The 26152-nt window shown below is 37.3% G+C and overlaps 1 long non-coding RNA gene and 1 pseudogene across 1 annotated transcript in view; both read left to right on the top strand.

The window, feature by feature from the left end:
- LOC116466456 (uncharacterized) overlaps nt 1–25712 on the top strand; it is a 45566-nt gene extending 19854 nt beyond the window's left edge. The window contains exons 2-6 of the long non-coding RNA XR_004247557.1: nt 16485–16548; nt 20054–20161; nt 22381–22525; nt 24194–24282; nt 25247–25712. This is a non-coding gene — a long non-coding RNA (uncharacterized LOC116466456). The remainder of the gene's footprint in view (nt 1–16484; nt 16549–20053; nt 20162–22380; nt 22526–24193; nt 24283–25246) is intronic.
- Nucleotides 10044–10207, top strand: LOC116467753 (U2 spliceosomal RNA; annotated as a pseudogene).
- Nucleotides 25713–26152: the final 440 nt, after the last annotated feature.

Below are 26152 nucleotides of genomic sequence, written 5' to 3' on the forward strand. Positions count from 1 at the left end.
AGACACTTCTCAAAAGAAGACATCTATGCAGCTAACAGACACATGAAAAAATGCTCATTATCATTGGTCATCAGAGAAATGCAAATCAAAACCAAAATAAGATACCGTCTCACGCCAGCTAGAATGGCAATCATTAAAAATTCAGGAAACAACAGATGCTGGAGAGGATGTGGAGAAATAGGAATGCTTTTACACTGTTGGTGGGAGTGTAAATTGGTTCAACCATTGTGGAAGACAGTGTGGTGATTCCTCAAGGATCTAGAACTAGAATTACCATTTGACCCAGCAATCCCATTGCTGAGTATATACCCAAAGGATTATAAATCATGCTACTATAAAGACACATGCACACATATGTTTATTGTGGCACTATTCACAATAGCAAAGACTTGGAACCAACCCAAATGTCCATCAATGACAGATTGCATTAAGAAAATGTGGCACATATACACCATGGAATACTATGTAGCCATAAAAAGGATGAGTTCATGTCCTTTGCAGGGACATGGATGAAGCCAGAAACTATCATTCTCATCAGACTATCACAAGGACAGAAAACCAAACACTGCATGTTCTCATTCATAGGTGGGAATTGAACAATGAGATCACTTGGACGCAGGGAAGGGAACATCACACACTGGGGCCTGTCAGGGGGTGGAGGCCTGGGGGACGGATAGCATTAGGAGAAATACCTAATGTAAATGATGAATTGATGGGTGCAGCAAACCAACATGGCACATGTATACCTATGTATCAAACCTGCGTGTCGTGCACATGTACCTTAGAACTTAAAGTATAATAATAAAAAAATTAAAAATAAATAAATAAATGAATAAATGTAATCACAACTGCTTTGCAAAGTTGTCATTAGGACTAGATATAATATTGCAAGGAGCACAATGGGCTTTTAATACATGGGGACTATTATTATTCAAAATTCATCAGTCTTCTGTTATTTCAGTTTAGATTACTGAATTTTATTCCATCAAATGGGTATCAGGGACAGATGGAGTTATGGATTAGAATCCGAGATTGGTAGTGCCAGAAGGAATCTGAAAGCACCCAGTCTATTCAATCTATGACCTTTAAGCAGATAAAAAACCTGTAGCTCAACCTCATTGTGTCTTATCCTAGATACCATGTAGAAAAATATTACTTACACATGATATTTAATACAAGACATACATTGTAGTAAAATAAAATGAAATAATTATTATAATGTTAACAATATTTAACATTATTAAAGCAATAATTATATTTTTATTATCATAGTGATGATCAGTGGGAGACCTAGGAATGGAAATTAGTCCTTAAATCTTCCATTTCAAATTTCTTTCCACAGAAGCAAAAGTTCTTAAATGGGAATAATGATGTAACATTCCAAAATCAAATCAATCAAATCAAAATGGACAGGGTAGTATTCACCTACTCTTTTTCATACAGCTTTTTGTGAATTTAAATACATGGGAAGTAAATTTGGTTCAAATTGCTTACATTTCATATCTGCCTAAAGAATATATTTTTCCCTAGGAAAGTGTTCTAAAAAAAAAAAAGGAAAGCTAGTGTTAACCCTATGATTTTAGCGAATTTGGGAAGAAAATATATGCTGCAATTTTTATAGCATACATTTGTTGCATTATAAATGTATTTTGTAGGCCTGAAATCACAAATTCATAGTTTTGGGTCCCTAACAATACTTCACTATAATTAAGTGAAAATGATTAGACTATATATATATATTATGTATATATATATGTATATATATTATGTGTGTATATATATATGTATATGTATCAGATTTAAAATTACTTTGTCCAACAAAGAAATTTTGTTGTAATCCCAGAGTTGGGTCTGAGGAAAAGCCAGGTCTATGAAAACAATCAGACATGGGCTCTGAAAGAAATAAGGTTTGACAAATTGTGACTATCCACTCAATTATTTCAAATAATGTCAGATAATCTTAGGTGGATTATTGAAATAATCTGATTGGTCTGATGATGCCAAATAAACTGGGAATCCCAAGTGTCTGAAATTTGGGTGTCTGAAATATAGTTAATAAAACATAAAAATAATGAAGTCAATGCTATTTGTTGAAAATATTATTAAACTTCAGTCATAAAAATTACCTTTAATTATGCTAAAATATATTGCATTTTGGCTTGTAGCCTGAATAGGGTTTTTTGTTTCAGTTTAAGTTTGAATTATGCTACATGAATTGGAGCTCAATTAATATTTATTCAATGATATAGTGCACAGCTGGTAATAAATATAATGACTTTGGATGCATTTACAGAATAGTTGAATCAGTACTATCTTTAGTAAGCTGTCCTTATTTTATTAGCCTTGTTATGCCTTTTTCCTGCTTTTAACCCTTTCTCCATTCTTACTCTAAACACTATTTTTTCAATATTTGAAAAGTGTGACTATTCTGAGAATCTCTAGTCTATGTCATCAGGTAAAACATATTTTTTGACCTAGCTGGCCTTATCCTATGCTAATATAACAGTGTTGCTAACATTCTTGCTATTTTGTTAATAAACACTTCACTAATTCTTTCTATTAATCATGTGTTCATGGAAAGGGACTGTGACATCTGATCTCTTGAGATGGTCCATAGGCCAGAGTTGGTGCTTGCTTCATTCTACTTCAGGTTGTGTCAGCTGTGAGTGAGGAAGCTAGTATTTTTTTTTCAGTTTACTCAGCATAGGACCTCTCTGTGTCTTCCTGTTCTGATAAAGAAGAAACAAGGAGTATAAACTTGCCCACTGGACACAATTTTGTGCGTGTGTAGTTTAGCAAAATTCACAGACTACCTATCAGAAATTATACACTAGGTGTTCATTCTTCTGATGATGGATGTAATTTAATATTTGTCATTGAATCACAAAAATGGGATAATTTGATAGATAATGAAATAAAATAGTCTTAATGCCTCTGTCTTCTCAATCTTCCACAAAAGCAGAAGGAGAAAGGAGGCATCAAGCAACATTTTATTTTGCTTATGTATTTTGTGGATTAGGAATTCAGACAGAGCACAGCAGAGATAGCTTGTTTCTGCTTCACCTGTCGGAAGCTTCAGCTTGGGAAGATTTGAAATACGGGGCATAAATCAAACCATGAGAGGCTACATTCATCTGGAGGCTTCTTCACTTACATGTCTGGCACCTGGGCTGACATGACCTAAAGGCTGGGCTCAGATAGTTTTATCAAACGGAACTCTGACATATGGGCTGTCCATGTGGCTCAAGCTTACTCTCAGCATGGTAGCCTCTGGGTAGCTGACCTTATGAATGTGCATTCCAGCAAAAAAGATGTCAGCTGCATGGCCTTTTGTGACCTAACCTTGGAAATCACTTCTGCTATATTGGTCAACCCTGCCACAAGGCCACTAAGATGCAAGGGGAAAAGAACAGATTTGATTTCTTGATGAGAGGATTGTCGTGGAATTCTGGTCTTGACCTGAAAGTGCACCAGAAGGCATAGCTTTTCTCTGAATCAGCTTCATTCAGGTGTTCTGAATAGCACTCAGATTGTTTACTCCGTGATTCCTTGGTGGCTCTATTTCAATGTGCATAGACCCTTTTCATTCTATGTGAGATGAACACTTTACTGACACAAGACAGATAATGAAAGAGTAAATTTTGCTGAGTGCTGACTGATTATATGTGTCGTCCTTATCCCCACTAAACTCATGTTAGCATTACATACACCCAACCTATTCTGGGACTAGTGGCTTCTTTGAACCCCTTGGACATGTTTCTTTCCAGGGTCACCGAGCTTTTGAAGACTGCATTAGTCTGTTCTCACAGTACTATAAAGAAATACATGAGACAGCATAATTTATAAAGAAAAGAGGTTTAATTGGGTCATGGTTCTGAGGCTGCAGCATGATGCTGGCATCTGCTCAGCTTCTAGATAGGCCTCAGGAAACTTACAGTCATGATGGAAGACAGAGGGAGCAGGTATGGCACAGGGCCAGAGCAGGAGAAAGAGAGTGAGAGCGGAGAGGCTACACACTTTTAAACAACTGGATCTCATGAGAACTCACTATCACAAGTACAGCAACAAGGGGGTGGTACTAAACCAATCGTGTGAAATCTGCCCCCATGATCCAGTCACCTCCCACCAGGTCCCATCTTCAACACTGGGGATTACATTTCAATATGAGATTTGAGGGGGAACACACATCCAAGTCATATCAGAGAGGATCTGACTTGATTGGATCAGTTTCCTCAAAGACTGTCTCCAACGAGATAACTGTATCAGACGACCATCCATGAGGAAAGATTCTCAGAGATTCTCTCACAGAGCCCTTGTCCATTATTGAGAACAAAAAAATTCTGATCCAGAGGATGAAAAAGAACTCAAATTTGTGCTTCTGTAATAAATGTGGATGAAGATAAGAATGGCAGACTTATGCATACCTAAAGTGTCAAATGCTTTATGAGAAGATGTGGGGCCTTCTAAGGAAGAGGATAGAGTTCTTGTCCTTAAAGGAACTTATCATCTTACACAAAAGGTAGAAAAGCACATGCATCTTCTCAAAAATGTACAGCCACTGCAGAAATATGTAAAATTACACACACCATGGAAACATACAACTAGGTATAACCATTCTTAATAGGCAGCAGAGCTGGAATGCATGAACGATTAGAGCGAGGTTGTATTAACAACAAGGAGTGCTCAATAGCGAAGGTGATCTTAAGGGGAGGAAATGGATTCTGTAAAGATGAAATAAAGAAGGCATAGTAAGAAGGAAACCCGGAGGTCTCCCTAGCTTTCAGAGAGGTTGAGATATTTTGAATTCTACTTTCAGAGAGGTGTGGTTTTTGACTACATTGAAATTTTAATTCTAATTCCAGCTGCCTAGAAATATATTCTACCTAATATATTTCCTCCTACCAACTGTCTCCATCCAGATACCAAGATCATAGATTTCATGACAGCAAGCTCCCTGCATCACCAGCCTTGGTGTCTTCTGCATAATCTAGAATAATACTTTAGTGGAGGATGTGACAGGTACATTTTAATGGAATTGAATTACCTTGAGCAGACTTAGCCCTTGATACCTCATGACCAGCCCACACCTTGTTAGATGTCTATTTCCTGTGTTCCCTAGGACTTCCCTGGGGTTATTTTATTAGTAATAATATTATTGTAGTTTTTGAGACAGGGTCTCACTCTGTCATTCAGCCTGGAGTGCAGTGTTGCGATCTTAGCTCACTGAAACCTCCACCTCTTGGGTTCAAGAGAATCTCGTGCCTCAGCCTCCCAATTATCTGGGACTACAGGCAGGCACCACCATGCCCAGATAATTTTTGTATTTTTAGTCTAGACAAAGTTTCTCCACGTTGGCCAGGCTGGTCTCCAATTCCCAAACTCAAGTGATCTGCCTGCCTCAGCCTCCCAAAGTGCTGGGATTACAGGCATGAGTCACCATGCCTTGTCACTCTGGGGTTATTCTTGCATCTGCTTTATAATCTGAACTCTGAACTCTTTCCATAAAATGATGTTATTCCTTTGGCAACCTACACAGCTGATTTTATTGAGCAGTCATATTATGATAGTTATGCTCTATTATTCTTTTGGGCATACCAGTTTATGTTGAATGAGCTCAGGGCCTAAACCAAATGTAAAATGTGTGTGTGTGTGTGTGCGTGTGTGTGTGTGTGTATATATATATATATATATACACACACATATATTTGCATGCATGTATGTGTGTATATATAAGTATATACAGATATGTAGATATCTGTTTTCAAATACTCTTTGAAATAGAAAGAAAGGCCCCGTCTAGATTTCATAATTATTTCTCCCTCTCCACACTTAACACATTTTTGTTTTTAGCATTTCCTTTTCTCATTTCCTGTTGACATAGTTCTAGGTTTCAAGGCTTATTTATTCTCCTTGTCCATGTACATTTCATACATTTCTAATCTGAAAGCTTCTGTCATTCTCAAGGAGGCAAAGCTAATGAAAACTCATATCATCATGGTGCACAGGCAGAACTAGCCCACAGAAGCCCTGCTGGTTGGTCAAGGCTGGTCCAAGACTCCTTTTGCCAAGATACTGCTGCTGCTACTAATCCCCTTGTAGCTCCTTGGAGTACAGCCCAGAAAGGACAGGTTAGTTTGGGCCCTGACAAGGTTATCAGAAAAACCCCAACACCAAAGACTAAAAATCTGACACTCACAATCCTCACAATGGAATCAACACAAAACAGAAAGTGATCCTGTTCTTGGAATCTTAGCTCTGCCCAGGTCACCATCTTGCCTGGCTGGTTTTGTTGATGCCAGCATAATGTGACACAGATTCCAAAGGCACAGCCATTTCCAGGACCAGAGGGTGGTGGATTATATAACCAAGCTGGGTAGTGTCAGGTTTATCAAAGGCTGATAACTAACAACTCGCAGCTACTTGCCTTGGCCAAAAATGAGGCGGAGTGAAACAGCTCAAAATTCTGCACAGTCAAATTGAACACATAGTTCATTATAATTTATTTTCTATGCAAAATCTACAGTTCATTTAAAATTCTTTCCTTAATACTCTTTATCAGCTGTGCATCTCAAAGCTGATGATGGTACAGGAAACAATTGCGTAATAAGACCCCTAAAATGGTGCGAATGTTTGAGTAGATAAAAGGGCCAGCAGTTGGTGAATTAGCAACTTGAATTCAAATTTTAAATTATGTAACCTCAGGATATACAGGTGATAGAAGACAAAGCACCAAATATTTAAACAGGAAAAAGTAAAGGTTACATTTCAATCAGGAATGCAATCATTTATTTAAGATGCAGAGAGTCATCAACTCAGCCACCAATACTTACGTCTTGAGAATGTTGAGTTCTATGACTCACCGTGGGAAGGATCTGGGTTTCAACTTGTGTCTAAAAGGGAACATTTATTTTAAACTTTTCCCATTCTTTACCCCACATTGGCCTGATTATCTGTATTGTGGCTTACAGAATCTTACAAAGTTGAAGTGAGAGAGAAAGCGAAGAATGGGCACATAAAAGGGAATTTGCCCAGATCTAGTCCTGAAAGACCTACAAGATCCTGCATTTTTTTCAGGTTTTTCACTAATTTTAAAGACTCTGAGAAGTCTTAATCTAGATCCCAGCTCAGGTAAAAATCTAAAATGATCGAAGTCTGCGCATGGTCTCAATTTTCACACAAGAGCTAGCCTATCTTTTTGGGAAGATACTGGTAGAACATGATTGAGTTATAAACTATGGGAATTATTTTGACCTTAAACAAAAATTTGTATTACATTAACTATTATTAAGAATAATGATATATTACACAGGTAGAGAGTCTCATCACTTTTTAAGACATTGTTGTGTCTATCGAACAACTTTGCCAAGCAGATCAAGAAAACATTAGCCTCATTTCATAGAGCAATTTACTGTAGCTCTAAAAAGATAAAGAATTTACTCAAGAAAAATTAGAAAGTGGGTAGCCCAATGCACTTCCCATCACAAGGCTTTTGTGAGTCTTTCCAAAGTGTGTTCCTTGGAACACTAGTATCAGAGAGAATAATGGCCCCTTCGAAGTTGTCCACATCCTAATCCCTGGATCCTGTGACTGTATTACTTGACATTTCAAAGGGTAGTTATGATTGCAGGTGGAATTAAGGTTGCTAATTAACTGACCTGAAAATAAAGAGTTTATCCTGGATTATTTGGGTAAGCCCATTATAATCACAAGGTCCTTAAAAGTAGAAAAGGGTGTAGAAGAGGTGCTGCCCTGTGAGAAGGGACCAGTCTGCTGCTGTTGGCTTTAAAGATAAAGAAAGGGGGCCCTGAATCAAGGAATGCAGATGGCTCCAAAAGTTGGAAAAGTTAAGGAAATGAACTCTCTCCTAGAACCTTCAGAAAGGAATGCAGACACCTTGACTGTGGCCCAGTGAGACCTGTGTCAGATTTCTACCTAAGAACTGTAACAAAATATATTTGTGTTGCTATAAGTTACTCAATTTTTGATAATTTGTTGAAACAGCAGTAGAATACTAATGCACTAGTCCTGTGACAGGTTTTATTAACAAGTGTTTTCTAAGACAACGGTATGGCAGTAAAGAAAACCTGTTAGTAACTGTCAATTTGTGTGGCATAACTACTCCCACCATGGCCAATTTCAAACTACCACAGTGACATCACTGAACTCAGAGTTGGGAAGAGATGCCCACAGCCTTAAGCTGGTATGGGCCAGCTGCAGCATACCACTGGAATAAGTTTGGGAAACTGCATACTTAGCCCCTTTGGAATTTCACTATACATATTAGCTTTATTAGAGGTAGCCCTTCAGATAAGACATCTGCTTAACTTTACTTAACTCAGCATTCCAAACTTATTTGACATTTTTTCCCCTAAATAATACACATTGTGTGGAAACTTGGAAAGTCAGTGACAAAATCGTTACCAGCTGCTCTGTCTACTGTCTCCCAACTCAGATTTTTTTTCCACTCTGCCAAAACGCGCCCCCAGTTTGTGAACAGATTTTACTTTTTTATTGTTATCTATCCCATAATACTTGGGGACAATGAGTCTAGGGGCCATAACAAAGGAGGAGCAGAACTAGGGAGAAGTAGCTGTGGCTAGCCCTTTGTCCCTGACCGCCCACTTTGCAGAGCAAAGCAAGTAGCAGCAAGCAGCTGATTAAAAAGTGATCTCTATTGACATCAAGATCTACTGACTGAGGAGCACTTCTCTTCCAACACAATCAGTCCAAATTGTCAACTGAATGAGGGCCACCTTGCTTCAAAGGGACCAGCTTTTGACTGCTAGGTGTAATAGGATAAATGTAATAGGATAAATGACATTTGCCCTGTGAATACTACTCCACGTAATTCCCTCTCTAGACTTTTCAGAAGCTTGGGGGAATCTTTTGATAATGATTTAATTTTTCCCCTGAGCTTGTTAACTCTGCTTGTTAAGGGCATAGGGTTGGGGGTTGGGGTGCTTTAATCTTGCTAATTAACTACATTTCTGTCTCTTCCTGTTTAGATAATTTCTTTTGGATGACTCATCCTCTTTAGGGTAAATGTTCAGTCTGTCAGATTTCCCAACCATTTCCCTCTTCTTCCCCGAGATGGTGCCATATGTCTGGGGGTTTGAGGCCAGGAGGCGATCTTATAATCCTAAGGCAGCGTCAAGCTTCTGTGAATGCAGGTCCTTGTTTGGTGCACTGTTTGTTCTTGGGCTCTGTGGGGAGGAAATTAGTCTGTGCCAACCCATGGGGGTCTGCTGATAGGTGGCTATCTGATAGGTGGCTGTCTCCTCATGGCCTGCAGAGATCATGCTGAGACATGTGTGGCTTTGGCCATTGCCTGAAGCCTCTGGTCTCTACGCTATGCTGCCCTTGCTTCTGGCCAGACTTCTGCCAGCTCTCCCAACACTTCTGTCTTGCTGTCATTCGCGTTTACAGGATCCAAGTATATCCCACACAGAGGAGTACTACTTCAGGCTATCAAGGGCCATCTCTCTTGATGCTGCATTGTATACTGGTGGCATACTGGTGGCATGTTAAATGAGACACAGAGAAAAATGTAGAGCTTCTACATCCCCCAAATTACACCACAGAAAGTGGGTCACTAGCTCCAGTGTTCCTGGATTTCCCAATACGTTAGGGAGCAGCAGGGATTAGACACTTAATAATCTGGCTCTATCACCTCCTTACTTTTCTTTACATTCTACTGTGTTCGAAGAAATGGCTTCCTATTGTATCTTCTTACCTGCTTTCTGGTTGAAACACTTCTTAGGTCACATCTATTTCAATAGGCTTCATGGCTTAGCTTTCACGGGTGGCAGAGGTAACTTCTACATAGAAAGGAAAGGACTCTAAAATATGAGGTGGCCAGGCTTGGTTTGTGTATAAAGAATAATTGAACAACTAGAAGGTAAGAGTCACCTAGGATTAAAATACATTGATTTAATATCCTGGCTATTCCCATTATACCTGCTGATAGGATTGTGCTAATGGGAATGCAAAGCCTCCTTTTCCCCATTACAGAATTGCTAAAGAATATAAATAAATCTCATTGCATTGCTTCTCAGCCTTTTGGCTAAGATCAAGTGTAATAAATCTCATTGTGCTTTATGCCTAATGTGTGCTTATATTAAACTGATTTATCCATAGGAGATAAGGTGTTATAATCCTATAATACTTATGGACAATAGTGTTCATAATGTGCTTTTGGTGAACTCAGAGGAATGTATTTTCCAGATGAAAGGCTTTTTCCCCTCTTCCTATTTCTCTAGTAATTTGTATTTTGTTCTAGTAGCATATATTATACCTATTGTAATTACTTGTTTCCATATCTTTCTTCCTGCCTCCCAAAATTTCTCCACATATATACTAAGCATACATGACCATAAGAGCCAGAATCCTGTGATATTTATGTGTGTACATCTTCACATGTATATCTTAAGTTCTGCACCTGGCACACAGTTGCTGCTGAATTCATGAATGAGTCAAGTGACTTGCTAAGTAGCCATTCAGCAAATAGGCAGCAGAGAAAAAAATCTTGTTTCATCATCCATACCAAGTCTCTTGTGGGGGCACAATAACTCAACAGTGGGATTGACTCGAGAAGTGAATCACAGCAGATTGAAAACTTCACTTTTGGAAATGGGATATTTTCATCGACTTTGACAACATGAATTGACTGTGTACGAACCATTCAACCAATTGTGAATGTTGAATGAGGTTCCAGAGCAATATTTTTTATGGCAAAATAAGAATAATTAGCATGGACAGAGAGTATTTTTTTTTCTACCAGCCGGACACAAATTATTAGCATGTTCGATCTAAGAGTTTGATAATTGGGATGATACTTCTACTACCACCAGTGCAAGTATTCTGAATTCTCTTTCCCTTGAAATAAATGGGCCTCTTTCTTATCCCTCTACCTGGAATGAGGCAATCATGGTCCAGTTATAGCAGCCATCTTGTAACCATGAGATTATGGGTAACCTGCTAGTGATGCTGGTGCACAAAGCTGGAAGGAGAACATGTTGTCACTGATAGTAATGGGGCTGTCATAATAGGCCTGTATTGTCTATCTCCAAAATTCTCCTACAATATCAAGGAAGGGCCTCAGTGGCTAAGGTAAACTCACTTTCCTACTGGTCCAGAGATCTTCAACAGCAGAAATCAAGAGAGAGATTGGTCAAAGAAATGAAGGCTCCTCTTCAAGACAGGATGTGCCCACTAACAAGAGTTAAATAAAAACTTCGGAATTCAGTATGCATTACATGAATCAATATACAAAAAGAGGTTAGAACAGTGCTTGGCATGATTAAACGCAATGCGTTTGCTCTCATCGTTATTGTTACTGCTGTTGCTGATATTGCTACAGAGTAAACTGCTACTAGCTCCAGTCAATAGGTGTTCTTCGAAAAATTTAAATGATTTTATTTTTTTCCCCTATCTCTGCTACCCCAGCCCATGGTAAACATCATTCTACTCTCTACTTCTATGAGTTCAACATTTTTAGATTCCACATATGCATGAGACAATGTGATATGATATTTGACTTTCTGTGACTGGTTTATTTCACTTAATATAATGTCCTGCAGGCTCATCCATGTCATTGCAAATGACAGGATTTCCTTCCTTTTTAAAGCTGTATAGTATTCTGTTGTGTATATATACCACATCTTCTTTGTCCATTCATCTGTTGATGAGCACTTAAGTTGATTCCATATTTTGGCTATTGTGGTAATGTTGCAATGAATATGGGAGTGCAGAGATCTCTTTGACATAATGATTTCATTTCATATATATATATATATATATATATATATATATATATATATATACACACACACACACACACCCAATGGTGATATTGCTGGATCTTAAACTATTTTAAATTCAAAAATTAATTCCTACTTATTGCAGAAAAAGTTAGTATAGGTAGGTTAAAAAAGGAAAAAAATAAAATACTACCTAAAGATAATCATTAACAGTTTGATCTATATATGTATGTTTCTCAAAAAGCATTACATCATGCTATGTTTACTATTTTACAAAGTACTTCTGTTTTAACTATAATATTGTTGATATCTTTTTAAAATTTTCTTTTCTACTCTAAATGCAAAATTATACTGATATTTAATATATCTTACCATTTAATGAGGCATTAGAATATATATAATCCTATATATATAAATTTATATATACATATGTTCTACATTTATATATTAATATATATTTATAATATATATTTATCTCATAATAAAGAAAGCATTTGGCTTCATTATTATTTTATATTATTTTATTGTATTTTATATCATTTTATTCATTATATTTTATATTATTTTATTATAGCCAAAAAATCTTTTGTGCTTTTAGAAATTTCTTGTTTTTTAAATATGAGAATTTTTTTATTGTGCTATGCAATTGATTAGTAAATTATTCACTGGACCTGGTTTTGAGTCATAGCTTCAGCTGTGACTGTTTCTCAAGAGAACCACATACTGCCTTCACACCGTCTCAATGCTGTTGGAATACACCAACTAACTCTAATGTCTGTTGTCTTGAATATAATGTAAGCTAAGTTGTTTAAAATATGGACCTATTTCATGCTATGCATTTGCTGGTGAAGGAAGATTTTAGACTGATTGTGAGCATGCTGTTTGAAAGAGTGAGTGGCTCAGCAGTTTGGAACTGTTTCTAGTAAAAACACAAACCCGTAACTGCCTTTGGGTCATCAGTCCAACAGGTTATAGTGATGTAGTATGAAGTATCTGTGTGTCTCAGACCAAATTGATTATCCTGGATGCTAAACTGAGAACTTACAACAAAACAGAACAATAAAAAAAAAAATCCCTGGTCTACTGTAACATCCTAATTGTAATCTAAGATAAACACAACATGCTGAGCTAAAGAGGACTGTTGTATTTTGTGTAGAAGGGATTTATGAGCACATTAGTAGGGAAAACCAAGGTAGGTGAATGAATGTAAGGAAATATTAAAGGTAGAACAATTTAATGACTTCTTCATTAGGATACTCCTGTATAAAAGATTCTATTTTGTACACTTTATTCTTATCTATACTATAAAGTGCTGCATAACCCCTAACTGACAAAATATTCTGGCAGCATCTTTTGGCTTAGTTAGGTACTATGAGAATTCAGAGATAACAACATTGCATTCATTTAGGTATGCTATGTTATTAGTCTTGCCATTCAGTATGTCTTTTTACAGTCTATTACATTTAGACCTAGAGAAATTGTCAATTGACAGAGAATACTTTTAGTATCACTATCTTGAAAGCAAATTTGTATTCCTTTTGATGCTGAAATTGTGGATTTGCAGTAGAACAATACAACCATTGTGTAGTATAACAGGTCCCATAATTCAGTATAATTGGAAGTCAAAGATTGTATGGGAATGGAAAGCAAAATATAAAATGATTAGTTGCCTAGGAGAGTTTTCTAATTTTTCTACAGAGTATTTATTGGTTAACACAAACTTCAGAAAATATATCTTCTGTGACTTATGTTGTACTATAAAATATTTAATTACATTTAACTCTCAATTCTCATTTGTGTGTGTGTGTGTGAATGTGCACATGCGTTAAATCAAAACGTGATGCAATTCTAAATGCCTTCTAAGAAACAGAAGCTAGTAAGGAGTACAGCCAAATTTTGGGGTGAACTATTCATAGAAAGTGACATCTGCAAAGCCCAGTGTCTAATAAAAACACAGGACAAATAAGTAAATGTTTCCTTTTCTTACAGACATTGAACTTTTTGTAGGAGACAGATGTTGTTACATTACCTGGCTCCAAGTGACTGCTAGAGAGTGAAGAATAAAAACAGCATTTTACTTTTTATGTTTATAAAGTTCAGTGATCTAATTTAATTTGCTTATTGTAAATAAAATCAGTTTTAACAGTCCTATAAACTAAGAGTCCATTAATTAATGGAGAATTTTACAAAAATAGAATAAATTTCTATTTATCTCTGCTGTAGTCAAACATTTACTAATAGTTTTATTAAAACAATTTTAAATGACCACAATTATATTTGTTAAGTGTAAAATGGGTGTGATGGACTCCCTAATGTCTAAGGTCCATTTCACTTTAAAATTATATCCTAAGTTATTTCTCAATGAAGTTTAGCATTTTCCAAGTTGTTTGAGAAAAAGAATTTTTTAGTTTTTCTTCAATGCCACTGAAACAGAGTGTTTACATTATTTTAGACTCCTTAAATTGCAAACGAACTGTTCTGCCATCTGTGCAAGTGAATGCACAATAATACATAAGATTATTTGCTACAAATTAAACTATTTTATATTTTTTAACCAGGATTAACCATGTTTCATCTATGAGAAACTGAAATTTAGACTTTTCTGTATTTAAACAGCATGACAAAAGTGACCCAAAGTGGTAGGACAATTTCTAGAAAATCTGTAGACTATAACACTCAGGTGGCTGGGTGTGGTGGCTCACACCTGTAATCCCAGCACTTTGGGAGGCCCAGGCAGGCAGATCAACTGAGGTCAGGAGTTTGAGACCAGCCTGACCAACATAGAGAAACCTCATCGCTACTAAAAATACAAAATTAGCCGGGGGTCGGGGTGGTGCATGCCTGTAATCCCAGCTACTCGGGAGGCTGAGGCAGGATAATCACTTGAACCTAGGAGGCAGAGGTTGCCGTGAGCCAAGATCGTGCCATTGCACTCCAGCCTGGGCAACAAGAGTGAAACTCCTTCACAAACAAATAAACAAACAAAACACCCAGGCTTTGGCATATTGGCCCTGAGGGGTGGAGATGAGCCTGTCAAAACAGTTTCCTCTCAAAAGCTCTAATCTTGAAATGCTCAGAGCTCACCTTAGAGAATCTTAGTGGGCTGGAAGCAGACTGTGTACTTGTGAACATCTAAATCCATCCCGTGGCTATTGTAAACAAGATTACCCAAAAGAGTTTTGAGAGATTAGAAAGGTCAAAGAGGACATGGTCACAGAATGTAGGAGAGGATGATTAGAAACTAGGAATGTGCTATAAGGCAGTTTGGGGTTATGTTGTGATTTATAAGGGAGTTTCATTGATTCCTTTAACAAATAATTGTTGAGCAGCTCCAGAGTAAAAGCCACTGTGCTATGGTCATGGAGGGTCTAGCTATGCAGTCCAGAATGTAGATACTAGTCACCTGTGACTCTAGATTTAAATTTTAATGAATTAAAATAAATAAAAATAAAGCTCAGTTCCCATTTGCACCAGCCATATGTCAAGTACTCAATAGCCACAATGTAGCTAATGGCTATCATATTGGACAGTGGAGATATAAAATATTTATATCATAACAGAAACATTTATTGGAGAATGCTGGCAGAATAGTCAAAGATATCCTGGTGCTTTTCATGCTGGTAACCCACTTGAGCAGATTATGTAAACAAATAGATGCAACAGCAAACAGTGTATTATATAAGCAATTTAAGAGGCATAGATAAGATAACTGAGTGAATTCAGAGAAAAAAAGAAAATCACATAGGATTGTCAGAATAGAGTCACAGAAAAAGTACACTTTGAAGTCAGAACTGAAGAAAGTATGAAGAAAGTCATTGTCTTAGCTTGGACTACAGTAACAAAACACCATAAACTGAGTGGCCTAAATAACAAATATTTATTTCTTACAGTTGGAGACTGGGAAGTTCAAGATCAAGGTGCTAAAAAAATTAGTGTCTGGTGGGGGTTTACTTCTTGGTTTGCTGATGGCTACCTTCTCATGGTATCCTCACATGGCAGCGCGTTGTGGGGAGGAAAAGACAGAGAAAGGAAGCATGCTGTTTAGTATCGTGTCTCATCTTTAAAGGGCACTAATCTCATTCATGAAGCCTCCACCCTCACGACCTCATCTAATCCTACTTACCTCCCACAGACCCCATCTCCTAACACCTACCCATCACATTAGAGGATAGGGTTGCAGCATATGAATTTGAGGGAAACAAGCATTCCATCCAAAACAGCAGTTGAAGACAAGGTGAAAATGTTCTCTCTATAAAGGAGGATGTGAGTTCAGAGGCAGGAACAGATGGCAATTAGGCTTGGGTAAAGAGCTCAGGAGAGGAGGGGATGAAAAGGCACCTGAAGCCACTGGTATTCTAATTGAAAATCCTTGAGGGCTAAGAATTTGAGCTTTTTTTTCTGAAGGGACTGGGAAACCACTAGAATTTCTGAGTAAGAAATGTGATCCAAGTGTTATTTCAGAAAGATATATCTGGCAGCGCTGCACAGACTGGGTAGGGTGGAGAGAGAGGAAGCTGATAGACCATATTAAAGTGTGTGGAAAATAGACCATATGTGCAGTTGTAAGGACCTGAACTTGAGTATTTGCAACTTACTCTGGACACACAATATAGTGAATCTTGAATAAAATAAGCTTTTTACAAACTAACGGCATTATTAGAAATCCAGGCCCCCATATTTCCGTAAATGACTGAGTTTTTTACATCTTTCTTTTGTTGTCTTCAGTCAGAAAGATGCAGATTGCCCATACTTCATAGCAGAGCAACAGGAGGGACTTAGGGACAAAAAGGTAAGATCCGGGGGAAAAACATGTAAGGAAATGGGAATAATTCAGGCTGAAGACAGAAATAGGACCAGGCACATGGAAGTCACTTGAGACGTGCAGTGTGCTGAAATCTTCATCTGAACAGCATCCACCTTCAGTGCCAGTTCTGCTTATGCAGTGGTGTGGTGGAGCCTCTTAGCACTGCCTCATGAGATGCCATTGTGTGCATCTCTTCTCAATTTTGTTTTCAGTGAAGTCTCATGGTGGGAGTGTTTACACCATGGAAATTGGCAAATGCTATAAATCAGGGCTGCTTCTATCCCCAGCTGTGCCCACAGGAACTATTCAGACAAGCCTGATCTCTTCTTTAAAAGACAAGACTAGAAACTAAAGACACCAGGCTGGGCATGGTGGCTCACACCTGTAATCCCAGCACTTTGAGAGGCTGAGGTGGGTGGATCACCTGAGGTCAGGAGTTCGAGACCAGCCTGGGCAACATGGTGAAACTCTGTCTCTACTAAAAGTCCAAAAAAAAAAAATATATATATATATATAGCCAGGCATGGTGGTGTGTGCCTGTAATCCCAGCTACTGGGGAGGCTGAGGCAGGAGAATCACTTGAACCTGGGAGTCAGAGGTTGCAGTGAGCCAAGATCACGCCACTGCACTCCAGCCTGGGCAACAGAGTGAGATTCTGTCTCGAAAGAAAGAAAAGAAAGAAACTAAAGACACCATTGCAGCTGAGCAGCCATAGCAGGGCATGGAGGCCAGTTCTTCCAGCCTGAAGTTTATAGTTCTAGGTGTACATATGGCTGCACATTGTTTTGTAATAGCACATACATCTTAAACTAGATATACGAATACTTCAAATGTACTAAGCGTTTTTAGATTTATTCTTTCTCTCTTGCTTTGCTATAGAGCTGTTTAGGAGTTCACCCAAGAGAGTGGAGAATACCTCTTCCTGATTTCCTTGTACAAATTTTATGTAGCTTGACCTGTGATTTATGGACAGGAAAGCTGTCTGCATAGTTACACTCTTACCAACTGATGTGTATAGCATGTCTCCCTTCAAGTTTAAAGAATATTTTTTTCTGTCTTTTAATAGGCTTACTCTCCTTTCTAACTGTGCACCTTTTCCTATTGCAGCAGTGGAGAGTGATACTTCCAATGGCTGTTGTTTTACTGCAACTACTACTTGCCATTGATTGAGTGCACCTGGCACTTTCTATGCACCCATTTCATTTAATCCTCATCACCATCCTTTTAGTTAGAAAATATGATGTCCATTTGTCAGATGAAGAAAGAGGACCTGAGAAGTTAAGACACTTTAATCATATACCCGACTGATCTCGGATGTCAGTTCATATCTCTGACCATATAATGCTTAACCATTAAGCCACATTGCAGGAAGAAAAATTCTTTTCTGATAGTGAGGGCTTTCAGAAGCCATGGCAGCCGCATGGGCCTTGGTGACCAGGAATCAGGCTTTTTTTACTGTGTGCCTAGCAGAGTGCATTACTATTACCTTTAAGGGACTGTAGGAGAATAAAGGCCAAGGTGCATATGGACACACAGGGGCCCTTGCTCTAGAGATCTTACAGCCTCTGAAACCTCACAGGTGAACATACTTGGTAGTTCTAGTAAAATGCCACTGAGAATTCCCAGATTGAGGCAGGGTCCTCGGATTGAGAAAGTTATAACCAAATTTTTCCAAGTTATGCCTTATCCCGAAGCCCTAGGGTTTTAAGAACAACAGTAACAAACTATTTAGGCATTTCTAAGACTTGTAAGTAGGAAATGAATTATTTCTGAGATGCAACCTAAACATACAATTGTGGGGGGAAAATGCACTTCATGAATACCTCGAATATTGTAGCATAGATAAATGACTCGAGGATCAAAAATGCATGAAACATGCTTGCAGAAGGACCCAATTACAATAGCAAATAAGGCTTGAGGAACTGATGCCATTTTGTGAATTGGGTGTGTAACATGGCAAAGCTATCTCCTTTTATAATGTCATGTTTGTGTATATTCACACTTATGCATGGACATGCATCTATTATAGTAACTCGGTAAAATAACCAGAGGGTATAGAAATTCCTGCCTAGACTTGGGTTTTTAGACATGCTTTCTTTATTCTCAACACCCGTGCACATGAGAAACTGCAGCTCAAGCACAGACTTGGCAGGCAGAGCCTGTTCACTGTTTTCTTAAACGCTCTTCCTTTCTGTACAGTGGTACCTATTTTAGGGGCACTAAGCAGCCTCACACTCGCCTCTCAGGCTTCTGAAGGGTATTGAGGACTTGTTTGGAGCACATAATTTATGCTGTGCTGAAAAATAGCTGAGACTGTAATGGTGCCCAGAGAATCCAAGTTCTCTGAAGACCAAGATCACATTAATATGCAGTATTTCATTTACAATCCCCTTCTAAGTAGGTTTGAGAGGATAATGCCTTGTTTGAATAATAATATAGCACATTTTACTATTCAAAGTGCTTTCACATAAATCATCCATCTCATTTTATTTTTGAAACAATGAGGGAGATAAGGCCAGGATTATTACCTATAGGAAATCAAAAGCTCAGAAAGGTCAAGTGATTTACTCAAAGTCACATTGCAAGTTCTCTGTAAAGCTGAGATTAGAAGCTGTGATTCTCCCATTCCCAGCTCAGCTGGGTCTTTTTAAAAGCATGTTGGGACCCACAGCTTCATGGGTGGAATACTGAAATTCTCAGGCCCAGCCTCTTGCCTCTAAGTGTTCCATTTCTATACTTTGCTTTTAGCATCATTTAGACGTTGTGGCCTTATAAAATGGTAATACATTTTAAATAAAAGTGTATAATTTAATCTTTTCTTTTAGGAAATGACTTTAGAAATTCAACCTGAAGGCATTATCAATTTCTTGAGCTAAATTTACAAAACTGGATGCAAGTTGCATATGACAGTGATTCTTGGTATTTGTTTTTCATCCTTATGTTTAATCATAGGCATGGGTTTGAGTTTTATGTGAGATAATTAATGGAAAAGCACTTTGTAATTTTGAAACATTGTGATAGTAAGAGCTGACATGACAGTGTCAGAAATTATTTAATTTAGTTTAACAGTTTCAACTTGTTAGAAATGGTATTTTTACTTGTTCACATAGTATCTATGCTTAGTCCCTTTTTATAAATTTCATTTTATAATTCCTTTAAATACATACATTTATGTTATTTTATATAATATATGTGATTAAATATATGTGTATACATGTATATAAATTACTATTTTTGTCTTTATTAAATTCTCATACATACTGGGATTCTCTCAATTAATTTTCTAGGTTTTAAAATATTTTTAAAGCTGATGGGAAATGTACCAATTAATTCACTCTGGCACCATGATCTGTCTATAACTTCAAAGGGCTATGCTTAAAATCCAAAAGCCATAAACTAAAGGTATTTTATGGAATTTACTTGACATTTCAGAGGAAAACGAAGGCATTACAAAACAAGCATATTAAGTATACGATTCACATCCCAACAGCTCAAAGGCAAGGAAGCCTGAGGAAGCTAAGTTACTGGCCATATGTTTAATAAATATAAGCTTAATGGCACTGAATGTATTAATGTCAGCGAAGACAAGTCTATGAAGGTATGCAGTCCAGTGTGAACACTATCTGGCATGCACTGATCTTTCTGTTCATAAGAATCTTAACCATGCCAATCTTCATGATCGTTTTAGCTCTATTATGCAATAGGTAAGTGTCAGCTTTGGGACAGATACCATAGTAACGGTAGACTTACAATTACAGTAGAATCAAAATATATCTTTGTCAGCCAAGTATTTGACAAGATCTTGGTATATCCTTGTATATATTAAAGAAAGCCAGGCTGGTTGAGAACATAGCTGGAGACTGAAAACCCACATTCCAAGATTGTTGACTAGTTAAATGAAATTCTGAATTTTTACACCTCTGAATTCTTTCATTGGCCATGAATGTAATACTTTATCAAAGTTTTGGATGAGAACATTGAGGGCAGGGTTATTCCCGGTCATTCCAGATGACCCAGAGCACTGAGGATTACTTTCATGACAGAAGAACCAAGAATACAAAACCACCTCAACAGATTATAACCAAGTAGTGACATTTACCCAGGATATTAGTAAAGTTCCCCACATTGATTCAAAAAATAAATTGTGTAGATAAACATTGCATTTGAACAATACAAATGTTCTAAGATATTTATACTATTCGTCATCTTTTTCAGCCACAGATGAGCTGTATATTCTGGCCAGAAATACCTAGGTAAATATGGTGTTTCTCTATTTTACTTTGAATATAAGACTCAACTTCAGTATCTAAGTGTTAGTGAGTATATTTTTATAAGTACTGTTGTTCCAAATCACTTGCTGTCAGTTTAATTCAGTAAATGGATGACAGGTGCCTAATCTGACTTAAGCATCACAGAACATTCCAGGAAAAAGGAAATGAATAAGATGTCATCTCTGACCTCCAAGGTTTAATGGAGAAGGCAGGACACCAAAGCAATCAGTGCAAAGACACTTGCGAGAAGGGTGCTGTGGCTACCTAGCTATCAGCTATGACAGTTGTTCTTGGATTTTCATTTTCATATACACCTCTTTTACCTGAAAGATGTCCCTTGCCCCTTTTTAACTTTGCCATTTAGGAGTAAGGCAGTGAGCTCTTCTCACACCACTGTGAAGTCATCGGTCCATCTCTCCCTGACTAATAGCTATAAAGCAGCAAGAGTTTCCTAATTGGCATTTCAAAGAACACTAGGGATCAATTACACATAAAATGTTTATTTATAAAACTGTCATAAACTACAGGTTCAATTTGTTTGGCCTTCTGGTAATTAGCACAGACTTACAATAGAGAAAGTTAGGTTACACCAAATACTTTTATTCTTGTTATTTCTACAGGAAAGAATCAAAGCACACAAACAAAACAAAAAAGTAATAGCAGCGTATTCTTCCCAGTGGGAGCAAGAGAAGAAAAGACTACTCTACCTATCCCCCTTGCCTTCATCTTCTTTCTAAAGGCAAATATGCATTCTCAATCAAGCACATTTGCATTTGGAAATAATTTGCTTGTTGTTTAAAAGGCCTCACTTTTACTCACCTTGCTCAAAGAACACAGGTGTATCAAAACCCTTTAGGTTATTCCCGAATTGTTTTTCCCAGATTGTTTTCTTCAGAACACTAGGCCTGAGGGAATTCAGTGGTAAAGGGGTACAAAAATGTTAGGCAAGTTTTCCCTCTCTTAGAAATTCACAAGACCCTTTACCATATTAGAGTCTTATCCCTTGGCTTAACCAACTATGTTCTGACATTATGTGTTTCCTTGTGGTATTAATTATTTAGTTTTATTGCTTTCAGAAGCTTAGTGTTACTACTATTGACAATATCCACTTTACTAAGGGAGAAATTATAGAGAGGCCAAAACACCTCAAAATTTAGAATGGGAAGAGGAAATGAGGAAAGTGTGTGTTTGTGTGTGTGTGTGTATGTGTGTATGTGTATGTGTGTATGTGTATGTGGGTGTGTCTTGGGGAAAAACTGAGACACTGTGAGAAAATATTGTAATTGAGGTTTTCTTAAATTAGCATTTAGGACCACTAAATAAATAAATTACACTGTCCACAGAAATTTTAAGAACACATGATATAATTAAAAACAACTTAAACTAAATTATTCCTTTGGCAGATAAGGTCATGTGGTTACAAATTTTCTGGACTCATGAAATGTATAATATGTAGTATTATTTTAAACAGGTCAACATCACTGTAGAAAGATGCTAAACCTTAGAAACCTGTGAAGTGGGAAACACTAATATCCCAATTTTACAGTTAAACAGGCACAGAGAGGCTAAGAGTCTTGCCCAAGGCCACAGAGGAAGGAAGAGACTAAATCTGGAACAAACTTTCTATTCTCCATTTCCGGAAGAAACCACTAAACCATGCTTCCTCTTGTCATGGAAGCTTAAAATATTTGGTATGGTCGTCTTGCCTTTTTTTTTCTTTCCAATGACTGTTTAAAGGCTTTCGAGATGGTAGTGGTCAAGCTGCCCCTTTCTTTTGAAGCCTTCTCTGTGCTTGTCTCCTTGGTGGTGCAGCAGCAGCTTCTATTTGCTTGGCTTAGGAAGCTCCCTTTGAGGGTTTCTGAATCCCTGGCCTTTTGGTGATGTTTGATGCAACAATCCTCTTTACCTGCAATCCACATCACTGACCTTGGAGCTCAATGAACTTTTCATTTACATGCACAGTCAAATTAAGTTTGCCTGGCCTTTGAAAACTTACATCTGTTGAGTGTATAATTTGTATTGCCATTTGTTCCACAGATGTGTAACAAGACAAATACCTGTCCAGGCTTATAAGGGATTCAGAAATGCTTACGTTAATCATGCTGGTGGAAAGAGGTTAAGGGCAATACAATAAATCAGTCTCCAAATGGTTTCACTTGGAATGGTCTGGGAGAACAGGGTTATTTTTATCCTAGGATGCTTTTAATTTGAATCAAAAATACTTTACCACATGTTCTGCCACAAGTTCAAAAGGATTGGTAACAAACGTTTAATCTTTTTCTTTTCGGATTGGCGCTAAGCCCTCATCAAAAAGCGTATGCAGTCAGGCAGCTTATCTCCACTGAGCTGCTTCCCTTAATGTGTTCCTAATTATAATCGTATATATGGCTCACTGTGGCTGATTGAACAATATGGCAGTAATTTCTTTACAGGCCTCCCTGCTCTTTGAACTGTGAGTACAGAGGGCTAGAACAGAACCAGATCAATGGGATTTGAGTGCTGGCAAATCAAGCCAGATGCGATCTTTAGAGAATGAGTTTCCAGCTGTTTCCCAGAAAGGGACTTCAACAGACAGCTGGGGACCTTATCATTATCATCATGATCATCATCATCATTCCCAGTAAATACACTCACAACTCTTTAAAAAACGTGCAACTATTCTCATCTCTTCCTAAATCATTACCCACCATAAAGTCTCCCAAATGCTTTGAAACTGTGACTGTGTAAAACAGATAAGCCTGTGACTGATGATGTGGGAATGGAAACATAATAGTATTATATTGACACTATATATTTGTCAGTGCTGCAAGATGTGCAGCTGAAAGCAATGTCCAAAATTTATTTTTAAGATACCATATACTCACAACATTTCCATGTGTTTGTAAGAGGGAGATAACATAATCCTCATTTTCTTGGTCAAAATGGCATGTTATTGCTTTGTGCATACATCTTTGTGTCCGCCACATCACTATCACCATGCCTTGTTTGAGGCAGTATCCAGTAAATGTTTCTAGGAAGAATAAGTGCTTGCTTTGTATAGAGCCTTGTGCGGTGGGGGAAGACAGCAAGCTTAATACATCCAAAGGAAGTTGCTGTGGCCCTGTAAAAGGCTCCCAATTAAAGAGACCCTAATATAAGAATTTAAAATGATAATTACTTTGAACAATTTAAGGATCATTAAAATGCAAGAAAATGGCCAATAGCAGAGAGACTCACAAGCTTTCCCAAATGCAACTGACCGAGTTAGCTGGTCTATGTGAAATAATTTATGCCACCTTCAAAAGCCTGCCTCATGAAAGTTCTTCCCCTCTAGCCTGCTCTGGGGCTCCTAAGTCCTGCTCTTGGCCTCCCTTTTTCAGGACTTTCTATGAATCCAGGGAGGAATTTCAGAAGATCCAGGATTAGTCAATCAAATTAAACTCAATATCACCCAAATAAAGTTGGTCAGGTAAAATAAAGAAGTTGAAATGGGAGGTGAAGTTCAGGAGAATGAGAATATTGAATGATCCCGAGATATGGGCAAATGAAGAGCAAGTCTAGGGATCTGTTTGGTTTTTGTTTGTTTGTTTGTTTTGAGCAGTGCTCATAGAAGAGGAAATCTGAAAGAAGGAGCAGAGTAGGGTGGACATGGAAGAGATACAGTCTACATGACTTTGTTCATACTTTGCTTAAAAGATTTTCTCTAATTTATTTCAACTTTTATATTTCTTAGTAAATTCCTTGAAGATAGGAACCACCAATGATCTTTTGCTCATTACTTACTCTTAGCACTTGAAAAAAAGCAAATACAAAATATTTATTTTTTAACCTTTGTATCATTACTGTATCATAGTAGATGCTCAATAAATATTGGAGTAATAAGTAACTATTTACAATTTTAACTATCCTCAACTGAAAAACTCTTCTGGACATTTTAAACTCTGGTTCTCAAACAAAACAAATTAAAAACCTTTTAGAGCTAAAAGTGTATTATAAAATAAAAATGTCTTTCAAAATAGACCTAGAGTGTGAAGCTGATGAATAGTGAATATTTAGTTATACGTACTCAGCTAAACTAAAAGTTCTAGGAACTGTATCATTTTTTATGGGAACAGAGGTAAATAATTTAATCTGGTATGTTTATGTATATAAAACTATATCAGTATTACCTGCATGTGATTAGAATCACACAACATGTCTTGAAACTATTTTTCCTCAGGTAACACAGATAGTAAACATGAATTATTTGGATCTGTGCTCTCCAAATATATTTTATCAGTTAAAAATTACAAGAAAAACTTTTACTCTTTTATCAGTTAAAAATTACAAGAAAAACTTTTAAACATGCACCCTCAATATATGTATATTTATTCATGAATTGTATATATACTACTATCTGTATTAATATTCAATTTCTTTCTTCTTTGCTTTAGATCAAAATACATTTAAGTAAGAATTAAAATGTCATTTGTCCATCACCTAATGGCTCAATTTGCTCCTGCCTTGGGTGTGCACACCCTGCTCTGGAACAGACCAGAGCTCTAAAGAAGTGACTGGAAGTTGTTAATGTCATTATTATGAAGCCTCACATTTGCTTTCCTCTTTAAGACACAGACATGGCATTAGAGAAGGGCAGAAAACTGCACTTGGCTGTGCATAGAGAATGCTAGAGACCTCTTGTGCAACACAGGGGACTAGGTTGCCTAGTGTAATGAGAGAAGCATGGGTTTTGAGGCCGCTACAATGTCTGTTTCTTCTTGGCCAACATTTCAGTAAGTGTAGTTAAGTATATCTCCACAATAGGGTTAAGAGAACCAGTGTCTTCTGAAAAACACATGAAATCATTGGAACCCTACTAAGTCTGTGCTTTGCAAAAATTAAAAGTAAAACTAATTTTCACTATGACTCTATTATTCTTCCTTGTTCCTAGGCCACAGGTGGGTGAGCAAATTTCAGTTAAGAGTTGGATACATCGGAGTAAGTTGTTACTTCTGAGGATCAAGGGCAAGTAATTGGATCAGGGTTGGGTAAACAGAGGGTTTCAATTCCACATATTATATTTCAGTGAGTAGGTACAGAGATGATTGTTTTATATCCTTCCTTCTTATTGAATCTCCTTTTTTTAAGTGAATAATGAAAAATAGTAGAGATTATACTGGAAATATGTTTAAGAAATTTAGAAAAGTCCTAGGATTGGGTTTACTAGAATAATTTAAATAATAAGGTTAATATGGGATTGTAGATGCATGCATTACACTAAAGAGACTTGTTGTAATGAGGCCCAACTCGGTGGAGTAAGTTGTTAGAGAATTTGGACTTCTTCCTTTTAAGGCTGACTT

The sequence above is a fragment of the Hylobates moloch genome, unplaced genomic scaffold (assembly GCF_009828535.3).
Source record: "Hylobates moloch isolate HMO894 unplaced genomic scaffold, HMol_V3 SCAFFOLD_4, whole genome shotgun sequence".
Taxonomy (NCBI): Eukaryota; Metazoa; Chordata; class Mammalia; order Primates; family Hylobatidae; genus Hylobates; species Hylobates moloch.